This window comes from Cupressus sempervirens, chromosome 8, assembly GCF_028749045.1.
Source record: "Cupressus sempervirens isolate cs-2001-9-10 chromosome 8, ASM2874904v1, whole genome shotgun sequence".
NCBI lineage: Eukaryota > Viridiplantae > Streptophyta > Pinopsida > Cupressales > Cupressaceae > Cupressus > Cupressus sempervirens.
In genome coordinates this window covers 410,867,397-410,882,790 of record NC_143125.1, presented here as the reverse complement: position 1 = coordinate 410,882,790, position 15,394 = coordinate 410,867,397, and the positions used below count along the sequence as shown (strand labels likewise).

At 38.5% G+C, this 15,394-nt stretch overlaps 1 long non-coding RNA gene across 1 annotated transcript; it reads left to right on the top strand.

Moving 5' to 3' along the window:
* The first annotated feature begins 649 nt into the window (after positions 1-649).
* Positions 650-1,381, top strand: LOC149543010 (uncharacterized). The gene is made up of 3 exons (XR_016355206.1): positions 650-845; positions 946-1,011; positions 1,099-1,381. It is a non-coding gene; the product is annotated as an uncharacterized LOC149543010 (long non-coding RNA).
* Positions 1,382-15,394: the final 14,013 nt, after the last annotated feature.

Genomic DNA, 15,394 nt, shown 5'->3' with positions numbered 1-15,394 from the left:
AATCTTAGGGTAGAGGTGGTGGATCATCATTTGAGAGGCCAGGGGCATGTCATGACCCTAATGTAGTTATGGCACCTGTTGTCAAGCCACAAGGTGAGCATGTGATTATTCCTTCAGTTGTGAAGGAATATGTAGAGACCAACACTCTAGGGACTATTAATGCTTTGACGTAGACCCTCATTCATTGCATGAGTCCATTGGTTGAGGAGGAGCCCTCTGTGCATCACAGTCACATGTGCACATCATGCAGATCCTTATGCACATTTGGCAGTCATGCTGGAGAGAGTATGGATAATGGGCTAGTCACTAATTAGTTCTTGAATGAGACATTTGGAATTGACACACATGTAAATTACAATTATAATAAACTAATTTGATCACATTTTATATGTATAGTGAATCACTAATTAATTAGCATGTATTGACATTGTTCAAAATTTAGGGTAAGAGTGTTGGCAACCCTAATAGAGATCCCCTGGCCCCATTTTTTGTCCCATCGATGAGTCCAGAGGAATGTATTGATTTAATCATTTAAATTAATACATATATTTATTAAGTAATCATATGAAGGATTAAATTTTTTTTTATGCATGTGTATTAGTTCTCTATTGGACCATCAACATTCACTAGGGACTCTGAGCCTAGGCGTGATACGAGCTTCGTAGAGGTACATTTGTTTCATGTTAATTTAATTCATTTGATTATATTTGTTTCATGCTTCATTTTACATGTAACGTTTATTGTATGAAATGCAGCTCTTGACATCTGAGACTCCTCCTCATCTTAGATAGTCCATCGATTGTGGAGTTGTTGCAACAATGGCTAGTTCAGAGCCATTGATTGAGGTATGAAAGAATTTTCTTGGTTTTAGTTGTTGTTTATAATAGTTAGTATCAAAAATTTTAATGTTATTTATTAGTGATTATATTGATTGAATTGTTGTAGGGCCTTGTTACACCCAATCATCCGCGAGCCTTTGAGGTGGACTTGCAAAGTGACTATTTAATGGCGGTAAGAAAATAATTAATTTTGCGTGTACATATATTTGATTTTAATGTATACTAATTATTGATTCACATCTACTTTTTTTTGTATTAGCTCGAGTTAGAGAAGAGCCTAAACAACAAGATGAGTGAGTGTGTAGGAAGACCCCATCATCCCCATCATCTCCCTCCACACGATGATTGAAGACCTCTAGGGATTTGTTTCCTCCCCCTTGTGGGAAGAAGAAGATATAGTTGATAGACACACATGTATAGGCATCAATGGACATATATGTTGGATTTTATGTCAGTGGACATATTCAATATACATTGATGTATATATGACATTTTATATTTGATGTATGACATATATTTGATGCATGACATTATTAGACTTATGACATTATTGGTTAATATATGATATGTTTGTTCATGTATGACATAATTGGTTATCATAATATATTATGTGTTTGTTAATGTATGACATTATTGGTTATTATTTTATATTATATGTTTGTTCATGTATGACATTATTGGTTATCATAATATATTATATGTTCGTTCATGTATGACATTATTGGCTATCATAATATATTATGAGGTTGCATGGGTACTTGTACCCACACCCCTGGTACTCGTACCCATGTACCCAAGTACTGGGTACTTGGTGGAGAGCATCATAGCTAAGGACCTTGATTGAGATTTCTGATTATTTTTTTCAATTTTTTGTTTGTGTATTAACTCGTTGTTTATCAAGCTTAATTCAATACCTAATCAGTTCGAAACTTTGATAGAATATTGATTAGCAATAAACTTTATCACTGTTCAAGCATAAGTTTATCATTTCCAATATGTCATCGTCATATGATTTATGATCTTGTTCATGCTTAAAGTTTTCCTTCTCTATTATTTTTTTATCAAGCTTAATTCAATACCTAATCAGTTTGAAACTTTGATACAATATGGATCAACAATAAACTTTATCAATGTTAAAGCCATAAATTTATCATTTACAATATATCATTGTCATATGATTTATGATCTTCTTGTTCATGTTTAAAGTCTTCCTTCTATGTTATGCATCTAAACATTTATCACAAATTATTGTTACAAACATATGACAAATCTGAAACTAAAAACAATACACATTACATTTGCAAACTTTATCACTGCTCTTGATTTGAAAAATCATTGTCATGACTCACAAATTTAGGTTTTCTATAAATATAAAATTATAATTAAAAATAAATTTTGACATACCCAAGTACCCCCATCCCCTATTATAAAAAATAACTGTACCCATACTTGTGCTCATACCCTAAGTACCCCAAGTACCCTCGTCCCCGTGCAACCTTGTATATTATATGTTTGTTCATGTATGAAATTATTGGTTATCTTATGTTAGTGAATAGATTATCTTATGAAGAAATAAATACAAATTAACTCTAAATGCCCAGATAGGAAGATTGAATCAACACTAATAGTTGGATGGGTTATCATTGAATTGATAACCTTCCTCGAAATTTTATTGGGTGCAACTCCCCGTATATGATTTACAATGAATTAAATATGGATTCTTTTAACTAGAAAGCACAAAAGGTTTACAAACATCTACTTATAAACATGAAATAGATGTAGAAACGAAGTGACTGAAATAAAAGAATAGGAAATAACACAGTCTATTTACCTAGATGTTGCATTAAAATATGAATGAAAATCCTAAGAAAGCGAAGAATCAAAACTTTAAAGGTATCTTGAAATCAAATATACTCAGGAAATAGCGATACTAAATGTGTTTAGAGAAAACTGAAAGTTACACCAAGATAATAGTCAGTGGAAAGAAATCTGCCCAAACTTGAAGTTTTGGTATACAATTTTCTCCCAAATTTCCCTTCCCCAACATGTATAAGATTACACATACCTCAACACATATTGCATCAGAATCACTATCTGAAATAAAACAAAATCTCCCTTCATTACACCTAAAATCAAAATTTCCTATTCTTACAAACACAAAGTGCAGAAAAGACAATAAAGATCAGCTCTCCTACAGTCCCATGATCTGTTGTCTCTCTTTCCTACTGTAACACCCCAATCTACCTCCAGGAAAGAAAAATGGAACTCTCTACCTCTGGCTCTCTCCCTTTATATAAGTTTTCATCTTTTTGACGAGTAATATTAGTTATAATAATTGATTCTTGAAAGAAAACCACCTCCCTCTGTTCTCTTATACTTCTATATGTGCATAATGCTTAATTCATAATTAAAATTTTTATTATGATTCACTTTTAGAATTACATTGGCTTCTTTTGTATGGAATGGATAGCATCTTCAAATTTATATTTGGTTAGGAAATAAGTAATGACACTTGTTTAAAGGAATCTCTGTACATTGTATATTAACCTCCACATGTCATTTCTTACCAAAACCACATCTTCTTTTCACCACATTCTTTGGGTTCCCACAACTTCTAATTTGTGATAGTCATCTTTTGATGAGGAATAGAAGGCTCAACTTTGGTAAGGGTGCTCCATAAATTGTGATTCCTTCAAATCTTTAATAACTTGACCTATCATGAAAAACTCCCACCTTTTATTTGAATGCCACGGCTTTGAGTCTTCATGTGTTGGCTTGGGATGATGCTAACCATCTTAGTAGCTCAATTAATTCCTTATCTACATCCTTCATCTTAGTATTTTATGTCATTTTCTTGTGATAGCAGGAGTCTGTATTTCGAATAAATTTTTTTTTTCTTATCCATATTTACAAATTTTGACAATGTATTATGATATTCTTGTCCATGTAAAGGTATTCAATATTCTTTCTAAAGATGGATTCTGATCATCAACCTTCTCTATAGCCATGTCTATGCCTGTTCTCAAACATTCCTCCTCCTAAATCTGCATTAATGACAGTCATATCTCCCTCAATATCACAAGTTCTCTATCTCTTATATAGTGGTTGTCTTCTATGTCTTGGAGAACCTTCCATGAAATCTAGCACATGTTCTTTTTACTTTTCCCGCGGGTTCTCCTAGGGTCAGATCACGTTCAACCCAAGTGCATAGGTGTTTTAACCAACACTTGATGGATGCGGGTTAAACTTTAATTTGTCTATGCAAGGATTATCCAATCCCATTAATGGAGAGTGTGCACTGTTGGTATTTGAAAGATGAGTTATCATAATAAGTTTGAGCTAATAATCTTTTTTTGCACTCGGGTCACTGGCTTTGTTCTTAAACCCGCGGTAGGATTGGTGTAGAGCAAGGAGGGATGATTCTGTGGTGAGATTTCTAAATTCTCCTTGGAAAAGTTTGCCTCTTCATGGTAGAAGATGAGCATCAATATTCTTTCTTTTATTGAAATCCGAGACTTCTCCTTGTTGAGGCTTCATGTTAAGTCCAACTTCTCAACTCAGGATGCACCAACCGAATGGTGAATATGAATTTATAATTCTTCACACTTGTTTTTCTACTTGTGAGTGTTTGAACATGGAGATGATGGCATTGAATCTCACCTTTTAATGTTAAATTATAAATTGTGATTTTCATTTGGGTGTTAAAAACCACCAAACCAATTTGTGCCTCTTAGAGGGGATCGGGGGTCCCGATTAGTCATTGTAGAATGGCTTTTCTTTCTATTATATCTTCCCATACTTGGCAGGGAAACTAACCTGCATCTTTCATGTGAATGGCTTGGTGGAGATTGGGATGCTAATCACCCTAGAGTGATTCCATCCATGAGATAATGTACCTGAGTCTCTTTATTCATTCTATTGAATCTCCACCAATATTCAAACAAACAAGTTATGATGAAGAAAGAGCATATCTGCATTGCTGTATTTGGCCATGGGAATAATCAATACATCCTAGAATAATGAGTGTCTCTTTTTGCAACCTGACATCATCATTCCTCGCATTTTTAGATTCATCTACTTTGTAAATTGCACTATTTGTTGAGTGAATGTGTAAATGCTTCTAGTGCCTCTCATGATATTAATGGTAGCCAATGCACTTTATTCTCTTCTTCCAAACTGTGATAGTTCTACATATTCTTTAAGTCCATTTTCCCAGCATACCTCATGAATTTGGTCTTCACAACTAGTACCATGAATCTTAAGAAAAGATCTTGAGTTTCCACTTTTAGTCTCTATAAGTTATCAATGTCCGATAATCTCATGATAGACAACTATAATTACCATTTTTTTAAAAATAAAGATTCAATGTCTTTCTTCTTCTTAACACTTAGCCTAAATCTCCCTCAATGACATCACACATGGAATTGAGAAAAACTGTGTATTTGATCTTTTGAACATTTGCTCTTGAGCCTTTTGAATTCAGACTAAAACTAGAGGCTGAACTTCAATCTTGACAACAACTAAATTCTAGTATTAAATCAAACATGGATTCTAAACTTTGCTTGAATTGAACCTGCAAGATGCCTCTTTGAACCATTTTGAACAAATTTCAACCTTAGTTCAAAATAGTTTGAAATCATAATTTAAAAAAAAAAAAAACTGTGTCTATATTGGGTACCAACATCATAATATATATCTTATTTTTATTGTTTATGTTTTAAGTACCTAGAGCTAATGGATTAGATAATTCAATCCCATACCAAAAGGTGAGGGAGATTTGGCAGTTGGCAACTTTGTACTAGCCAACATTACAAGTTTCAACATCATCCGAGATGGCATGACAAAATCAAAACAGAGTAATATCACCAAAATAAAAGAGAGGCTATTGTAGGTCTCCACAACATGGTCCTATAGGACCTAGAATCACATTCATACCTTGCACGAGCTTCGAGATATGCCCTATCAAAGATCACTACCCTATGACATTTAGTGACCCTTAGGGACGTTTCGATGTGGTGTGCCTAAAAATGTTCAAGCACTCAATAGGACTAGATGAGCTTGGGGCGAGGGTTTATGTGGCCACCTAGAGCTAACAGAATATATTGTTCAAACCCATGATGAACGGTGAGGGAGATTTGGCAGTTGGCAACTTTGTATTGGCCAACACTATGAGTTTTAGCATCACTCGAGATGGCATCGCAAAATCAAAACAGAGTAAGATCTCTAAAAAGTGAGAGAGGTTATTATAGGTCTCTACAACATGGTCCTATAGGACCTAGAATTGCATCCATCCCTTCCATGAGCTCTGAGATATGTCCCGTCAAAGATCGTTTCCCTATGGTATTTAGTGACCCTTAGGGATGTCTCGATTCAATATGCCCAAGAATGTTTTGAGTGCTCAATGAGACTAGATGAGCTTGGGGCTAGGGTTTACCTGGCCACCTGGAGCTAACCAAATAGATATTTTGATTCCATAATTAATAGTGAGGGGGATTTGGTAGTGGGAAACTTTGTACTGGACAACACTACAAGTTTCAACATCACCCGAGATGGCATCACAAAATCAAAATAGAGTAAGATCTCCAAAAAGTGAGAGAGGTTATTGTAAGTCTCCACAACATGGTCCTATAGGACCTAGAATCACATCCATACCTTGCATGAGCTTTGAGATATGCCCCATCAATGATCTCTGCCCTATGGCATTTAGTGACCCTTAGGGACATTTTGGTTTGACATGCTCAAGAATGTTTGAGCACTCAACAAGATTGGACAAGCTTGGGGCTAGGTTTTACTTGGCTACTCAAAGCTAACAAAATATAGAGTTTAATCCCACGATGAATGGTGAGGGAGATTTTGCAGTTGGCAACTTTGTATTGGCCAACACTACAAGTTTCAACATCACTCGAGATGGCGTCGCAAAATCAAAATGGTGTAAGATCTCCAAAAAGAAAGAAAGGTTATTGTAGGTCTCTACAACATGGCCCTATAGGACCTAGAATTGCATCCATACCTTGTACAAGCTCTGAGATATGCCCTGTCAATGATCGCTATAGTATGGCATTTAGTTACCCTTAGGGATGTTTCGGTTCGATGTGCCCAGAATGTTCGAGCACTCAATGGGACTAGAAAAGCTTGGGTCTAGGGATTACCTAGCCACCTAGAGTTAATGGAATAGATGGTTTGATCCCATGATGAATAGTGAGAGATATTTGATAGTTGGAAACTTTGTACTAGCCAACACTATGAGTTTCAACATCATTTGAGATGGCATCATAAAATCAGAACGGAGTAAGATCACCAAAAAGTGAGAGAGGTTATTGTAGGTCTCTACAATACAGTCCTATAGGACCTAGAATCACATCCATACCTTGTATGAGCTTTGAGATATGCCCCATCAAAGATCACTGCCCTATGGCATTTAGTGACCCTTAGGGACATTTCAGTTCGGCATGCTCAAGAATGTTTGAGCACTCAACAGGACTGGATGAGCTTGAGGCTAGGGTTTAACCAACTGCTTAGAGTGAATCACAACATAGTCCTATAGGACCTAGAATCACATCCATACATCACACAAGCTCTGAGATATGCCCTATCAAAGATCATTGCCCTATGGCATTTAGTAACCCTTAGGGATGTTTCGGTTTGGTGTGCCCGAGAATGTTCGTGCACTCAACTGGACTAGAAAAGCTTGGGGCTAGGGTTTACCTGGCCACCCAGAGCTAATAGAATAGACATTTCAATCCCATGATGAATAGTGAGGGAGATTTGGCAGTTGGAAACTTTGTACTGGCCAACACTACGAGTTTCAACATCACCTGAGATGACATCACAAAATCAAAATAGAGTAAGATCTTCGAAAAGAAAGAGAGGTTATTGTAGGTCTCTGTAACCTAAAATTGCATCCATATCTCGCACGAGCTCCAAGATATGCCCCGTTAAAGATTGTTGCCCTATGGCATTTAGCGACCCTTAGGGATGTTTTGATTCGGCATGCCCGTGAATGTTTGAGTGCTCAATGAGATTGGATGAGCTTGGGGCTTAGTTTACCTAGATAGACGAAGCTAACATGATAGACAGTTCGATCCCATGATGAATAATGAGGGAGATTTGGCAGATGGAAACTTTGTACTAGCCAACACTACGAGTTTCAATATCACCTAAGATAGCATTGCAAAATCAAAACAAAGTAAGATCTCCAAAAAGTGAGAGAGGTTATTGAAGGTCTCTACAACATAGTCCTATAGGACCTAGAATCACATCCATACCTTGCACGAGCTTTGAGATATTCTGTGTCAAAGATTACTACCCTATGGCAATTAATGACCCTTAGGGACATTTCGGTTTGATGTGCCCAAGAAGATTCGAGTGCTCAACGTGATAGGACAAGCTTGTGGCTAGGTTTACTCGACCACCCAGAGCTAACAAAATAGACAGTTTGATCCCACGATGAACGATGAGAGGGATATGAGCATGATATGTATGCCTAGTCCACTTTGTGCAAGATATGAGCAAAAGTTGCTAATTAGGCCAAATTGAGTCTTTTTGAGTTTTTGGTCAAGATAGCCTAGGATTAGGTGTTTTTAGTTTTTTTTAATAGTTTAGAACCTTTTCCAAGTCCTAGAAGTGAAATCTAGTGAACTTTGCATTGGTTGCACTTTTTGTGCAAAATTGCAAAAGTTGCTTAAAAATGAAAATATGACTGGAAACCTTCTAACCTTCAAAAAAATGTTTCCCATTCTCATATACCCGAGCATGGATAGTTACAACTTCCCAAACTTCCATTTGAAACTTTTTTGCAAAAATTACAAAAGTTGCTTAAGCATCTTTTTGAGCAACATTGCAACTTTGCATTTATAGGACTTGGGAAGCCATTATACTCAAGTTGGGTACGATCCCTCAAAGTTTTCATCAAAATATATTAATTATCTTAATAGAAAAACAAAAAGCTCATTTCCACCTTTAAATGGAGACTTCAACTTAAATTCAGATTGTTAGTTCCCAAACATGTCCCAATCAAGTAGATGATTGGTTTACAAAGCAACCAGTAGGAAATAGGGTTGTGAAAATGAAATCAATGCTCAAGAAGGTTTAGTAACACTAAAGTAACTTATTTCCAAATGCTCAACCCTTCACCAATTCCCAAACTCCTGCCATTCACAAATTAACATGCTATAAGAGGTCAAATCCTTCATGGTACTTGACCTAGGGCTTGATTGGAAAAATCACAAAACACGTCCTCTAGTCTTGAAACCCTAGAATCTCAAAAAGAACCCTACTAACTACCATTTACCAAGTAGCCATGAAATTTCAACCAAATAAATTGTAGTTAGAGGCCCATTTTTGTTGTGTGCACCAAAATGCTGTCCTAAAAACTTAGTTTCACTAAAAATGCAATAACTTGAGTTAGAAAACACGTAGAATTATGAGACCAAGGAAAAGAAAGATGATTCAAAGATATATCTCAAAAATCATGACATTTGGTCTGAAAGTTTGTACATTTCATGCAACATGCAAACAATAGTAAAAATGACTCGAAAACTAAATTTCTTTCTTTGCAACTTCTTCCAATCCATATATTAATGCCCTCTAGACCTCACAAATGAGGTATATATATCTCCTATGTATATTTTAATGGTTAGAACCAATATTTTAATAGTTATAACCCTTTTCCCACTAAGTTGTAAATTTGAGCAACTTTTACAACTTTCAACAATGCAACTTTGCACAAAAAGTTCAATTTTTACATTTTTCACTTGATTGCACTTCTAGGACTTGGAAAAGGTTCCAACATACCTAAAACCAAATAAAAAAAACTCATTCCTAGGATTTCTTGACCAAAAAAATAAAAAATCCTAAATTTTCCTAATGAGTAACTTTTGCTTATAAATTGCATAAAGTGCCTTAAGCATACAAAATGGTGTCTTTCTTTGACAACCATGGACTTCTCATCCAAGGGTTGTTTATTCTAGCCTAAGTAGGTAAAAAAAAAAATGAAAATCAAAATATAAACCAAGTGCCTTGGTGCTCTAGACCAGGAACATACCCCCAAACATGAATGAAAAGAGAACAATGACCATGGACACAGTGAGATTGGTGAAATGCAAAAATAAAACTCTTCATGTTTGCGAGTTTGCAATAAATGGCATCCAATACCCATACTACCACACCTAGGTCCAATTTGAAGTTTTCATTTATTTAGACAAAAAATAATCTTTTCACTAAAAATCTTCATGAAATCATACACTGGAATCTTTTTAATGACTAAATCACATCTTTTACCTTATTTCCCATCTTTTAGAGCATATGTCATTGTCTTAAATTTTCTATAATCTACTATTTCATTTCCAATTGCATGTTTACTATCCATATGTTCACAAGTTGATAAAAGTTGCGAAGAACCACAAAAGAAGCATGTACCATCCAAGCATGATGTCTTGCAAAATTGTTGGCTATCCTCTATTTCACATAAAATGTTGGATATGAATTCCCTTGAAGATCTTGGTGGCTCATTCATGTCACAATCTTGCAAAACAAACTTAGAATGCAAAAACACACATTTATGCCTAAAATTATCAAAATGGTTAGAAAATTCAATATGTATCCTACAACATCAAGTTGTGTGTGTGTGTGTGTGTGATTTATCTTCACATAAAAAAGTTTACCCATCTCAAATTTTTTTTGACTTATTTGAATTTGAGGATACATACTAATAAATTTTGCAATAAATTGTGTCTGAGTTGAGTCCAAAAAATGTTTTGCATGTGGGTCATGATTTTGGCTACCAATCCTCCTTCTTACAACATCCTCTTGATTAGGGAAAACACATATTTTATTTTTCCAAAAATCTTTGATCAATGATTTCAAAGCTTCACTACTTTCTTTATCCCTTCATGGTAGTCTACCGCTAAATGTCCATAACTTATTTTTTGTTGGATCTTCCAATCTCTCACACGCATGGTTCTTCTTAAAGTACATTTACCAATTTTCAATGTTTTGCTTGTCTTTCTCATGAGTCGAGCTTTCTTCATTTTGGTACTTACTATTGTCGATGTAAGTACTCGTCTTATGATATTACTATCTTTCATGTGTGATTTAGAACCCACTTTGTCATACGCACTCATTAGATTCTTTATAATGATTTTTTCATTTGAATCGTCCATCATTATTAGTCCAAGAATCTTCATGATAGGCCTAAATTTCAAATTCTTCATCATTTCAAAAAATAATTGGCATTGACTTATAATAATTAATTCTTCAAAGAATAATCTCCACATATGATTAACTTTTCTTTGACAAGTACGCTTGCTAATCTTGTCAGGCATTGATTTCAAAATGTTAGTATCAATATCAATCAAATATTTTGGTCTTCTAAAATGAATTCTAGAAGGTATTATAATCTCTTCCATTCCCTCAACATTTTTAACATTAACATATGGTTGAGTGTTTTGGTTACCTTGAACCGAAGATGACGTGCTTTGACAATAAGATGCAAAAGATGGAATATCACCTACTTGATATGCTGATGTTGTGCCTTCAACATGACATGATGGAGTGTGTACATTGCTGGATCTACAAATTAGCATCTCTTTAACATGAGAGGATGACATGAATCCAACATTGGAAGATGGTGTAGCTTTACAATTCAATTGTCTTCTTGAGCATAACAATCTCATTCGTTCTCTTTGTCTTTCCAATTCTTTCTCTTTGTTTCTTTGTATTGATGGTTCTTGTTCATCTTCAAAAGTCAATTCTTCATTATTGCTTTCCAATTTTCTTTGTTCACATAATAGTTTCATTTTATCTTTTTTAATTGCCAAATCTGTCTCCCTCTCTTCCTTTGTTTGAGTTTTTGGTTTCTTCCTTGGCATGATGATGAATTCTATATGTCAAATTATTCAAACACCTAAATTACTTACAATTTGTAAATTACAAATCATTCAAATACATATAAAAATTACAATTATTTTCAATGAATACATAATATATATTAAACAACTTTCCAAATTTATAACCATTTCCAAATAACAATTCATTCAAACATACAAATTTCAATGAATTCACAATATAGTAAACATGCCAAATTATAATCAAATTTGTCTCTATATATCAACAAAAAACATTTAAAAAGGACTACACTAACCTTTTTAGTAGAAAAAATATTCAAAAAGCCTTCAAATAGCATATCCAATGATTGAATTTGGTGTTTGCTAGCTTCAAAAAGTCTTCAAGTAGTGTTTGCTAACTTCTGATAGCTTGAAACTAGTGTTTTCTATCGGATCACCAGAATGCACAATAGACAAAAAGCAGAATATGGATTAGTAGGGACCCAAACTTTCTTTATGACCTTTTTTGGTGATTTTACATAGCGCATACACCCTATAAAGCATGTACGCACTATAGTGCATATGCACCATGTGAAAATAAATCTCTCCCTAGCCCACCATCTCCATCCTATACTCTCTCTCTCTCTCTCTCTCTCCCTACTCTTTCTCCTCTCCCACCCCCACTCTCTCTCCCCTCTCCCATCCCCTACTCTCTCTCTCTTTCTCTCCCCCTCCTACTCCCTCTCCCATTTCCTACTCTCTCTCACTCTCTTTCCCATCCCCTACTCTCTCACTCTCTCCCCTCTCCCATCCCCTACTCTCTCTCTCACTCTCTCTCTTCTCTCCCATCCCCTACTCTCTCTCTCGCTCTCTCCTCTCCCACCACCTACTCTCTCTCTCTCTCCCTTTCCCTCTCCCACCACCTACTCTCTCTCTCTCCCATCCCCTACTCTCTCTCCTCTTGCATCCCCTACTCTCTCTCCCCTCTCCCATCCCCTACTCTCTCTCTCTCTCTCTCTCTCTCCTACTCCCTCTCCTATTGCCTACTCTCTCTCTCACATCCCCTAATCTCTCACTCTCTCTCCTCTCCCATCCCCTACTCTCTCTCTCACTCTCTCTCTCCTCTCCCATCCCCTACTCTCTCTCGCTCTCTCTCTCCTCTCCCATCCCTTACTCTCTCTTGCTCTCTCTCCTCTCCCATCACCTATTCTCTCTCTCCCTTTCCCTCTCCCACCACCTACTCTCTCTCTTCCATCCCCTACTCTCTCTCTCCCTACTCTCTCTGCTCTCCCATCCCTTACTCTCTCTCCTCTCCCATCCCCTACTCTCTCTTGCTCTCTCTCCTCTTCCATTCCCTACTCTCTCTCCCTCTCCCTCTCCTACTCCCTCTCCCACTTCCTACTCTCTCTCTCCCATCCCCTACTCTCTCTCACTCTCTCTCCTCTCCCATCCCCTACTATCTCTCACTCTCTCTCTCCTTTCCCATCCACTACTCTCTCTCTGTCTCCTCTCCCATCCCCTACTCTGTCTCACTCTCCCTCTCTTACTACCTCTCCCACCACCTACTCTCTCTCTCCCATCCCCTACTCTCTCTCTCTCTCTCTCTCTCAGGCTATTGTCTCCCCCCCTCTCCCATCCCCTACTCTCTCTCTCTCTCTCACTCACACACTCTCATCCTCCTCTCTCTCTCTCTCTTGCTCTCCCTCTCCCACTCCCTCTCCCACCACTTACTCTCTCTCTCCCATCCCCTACTCTCACTCTCTCTCCCATCTTGTTCTCTCTCTCTCTACCACCTCCTACTCTCTCTCACACTCTCACACTCTCTCCCATCTCCTACTCTCTCTCTCTCTCTCTCTCTCTCACACACACACACACACACACACACACACACTCCCATCCCCCCTCTCTCTCCCTCTCCCACTCCCTCTCCCACCACCTAATCTCTCTCTCCCATTCGCTACTCTCTCTTTCTCTCGAGCTACTCTTTCTCTCCCATCTCCCATCCCCTACTTTCTCTCTTTCACACACACACACACACCCATCCCCCTCTCTCTCTCCTCTCCCATCCCCTACTCTCTATATCTCTCACACACACTCCCATCACCCCCTTCTCTCCCTCTCCCTCTCTGACTCCCTCTCTCACTACCTACTATATCTCTTTCACTCTCTCTCCCCCTCTCTACTTTCTCTCTCCCATATCCTAATCTAAATCTCTATCTCCCATCCCCTACTCTCTCTCACACTCTTTCCCATCCCCTAGTCTTACTCTCTCTCTCTCTCTCTCTCTCTTTCCCATCCTATACTCTCTCTGCCACCCCTACTCTCTCTCACACTTTGACACTCTCTCCCATCCCCTACTCTCTCTCTCAAGCTACTCTCTCTCTCTCTCCCATCCCCTTGCACCTACACACACACCCATCCCCCCTCTCTCTCCTCTCCCATCCCCTACTCTCTCTCACTCAATCTCCCTCTCTCACTCCCTCTCCCACCACCGACTCTCTCTCTCACTCTCATTTTCTCTCTCTCTCTCTCTCACTCTCTCTCACTCTCTCCCTCTCTACTCTCTCTCTGTCACCCCCTACTCTCTCTCATATTATCACACTCTCTCCCATCCCCTACTCTTTCTCTCTTACACACATTCCCTTCCCCCTCTCTTTCTCCCTCTCCCACTCCCTCTCCCATTGCCTACTCTCTCTCTCCCATCCCCTACTCTCTCTCTCAGGCTACTCTCTCTCACCTCTCCCATCCCCTACTCTATCTCTTTCACACAAACACACACTACCATCCCCCCTCTCTCTCTTCTCCCATCCCCTACTCTCTCTCTCACTCCCACACTCTCATCCTCTTCTCTCTCTCTCTCTCACTCTCCCTCTCCCACTCCCTCTCCCACCACCTACTCTCTCTCTACCATCCCCTACTCTCACTCTCTCTCTCTCTCTCTCCCATCCCCTACTCTCTCTCTCTCTCTCACACACACACACTCTCTCTCCCATCCCCTACTCTCACTCTCCACCACCCCCACTCTCTCTCTCCCATCCCCTACTCTCTCTTACACACACTCCTATCCTCCCCTCTCTCTCTCTCTCACTCCCTCTCCCACCACCTACTCTCTCACTCTCTCTCCCATCCCCTATTCTCTCTCCCCTCTCCCATCCCCTACTCTGTCTCTTTCATAGACACACATTCCCATCCCCCCCCTCTCTCCCATCCCCTACTCTCTAGATCTCTCACACACAATCCCATCCCCCCCTCTCTCCCTCTCCCACTCCCTCTCTCACCACCTACTCTCTCTCACTCTCTCTCCCTCTCTACTCTCTCTCTCCCATCCCATACTCTCTCTCTACCAACCCTATTCTCTCTCACACTCTCTCTCATGCCCTAATCTCTCTCTCTCTCTTACAAACACTTCCCCCTCTCTCTCCCTCTCCCACTCCCTCTCCCACTACCTACTCTCTCTCTCTCTCATGCTTCTCTCTCTGTTAGGCTATTCTCTCTCTTTCACACAAACACACCCATCCCCCCTCTCTCTCCCCTCTACCATCCCCTACTCTGTGTCTCTCTCTCTCACACACACAATCCCATCCTCCTCTCTCTCTCATTCTCCCTCTCCCACTCCATCTCCCACTGCCTACTCTCTCTCTCTCTCCCCCCCATCCCCTACTCTCAATCTATCTGTCCCATCCTCTACTCTCTCTCTACCACCCCTACTCTCTCTCTCACACTTCCTCTCTC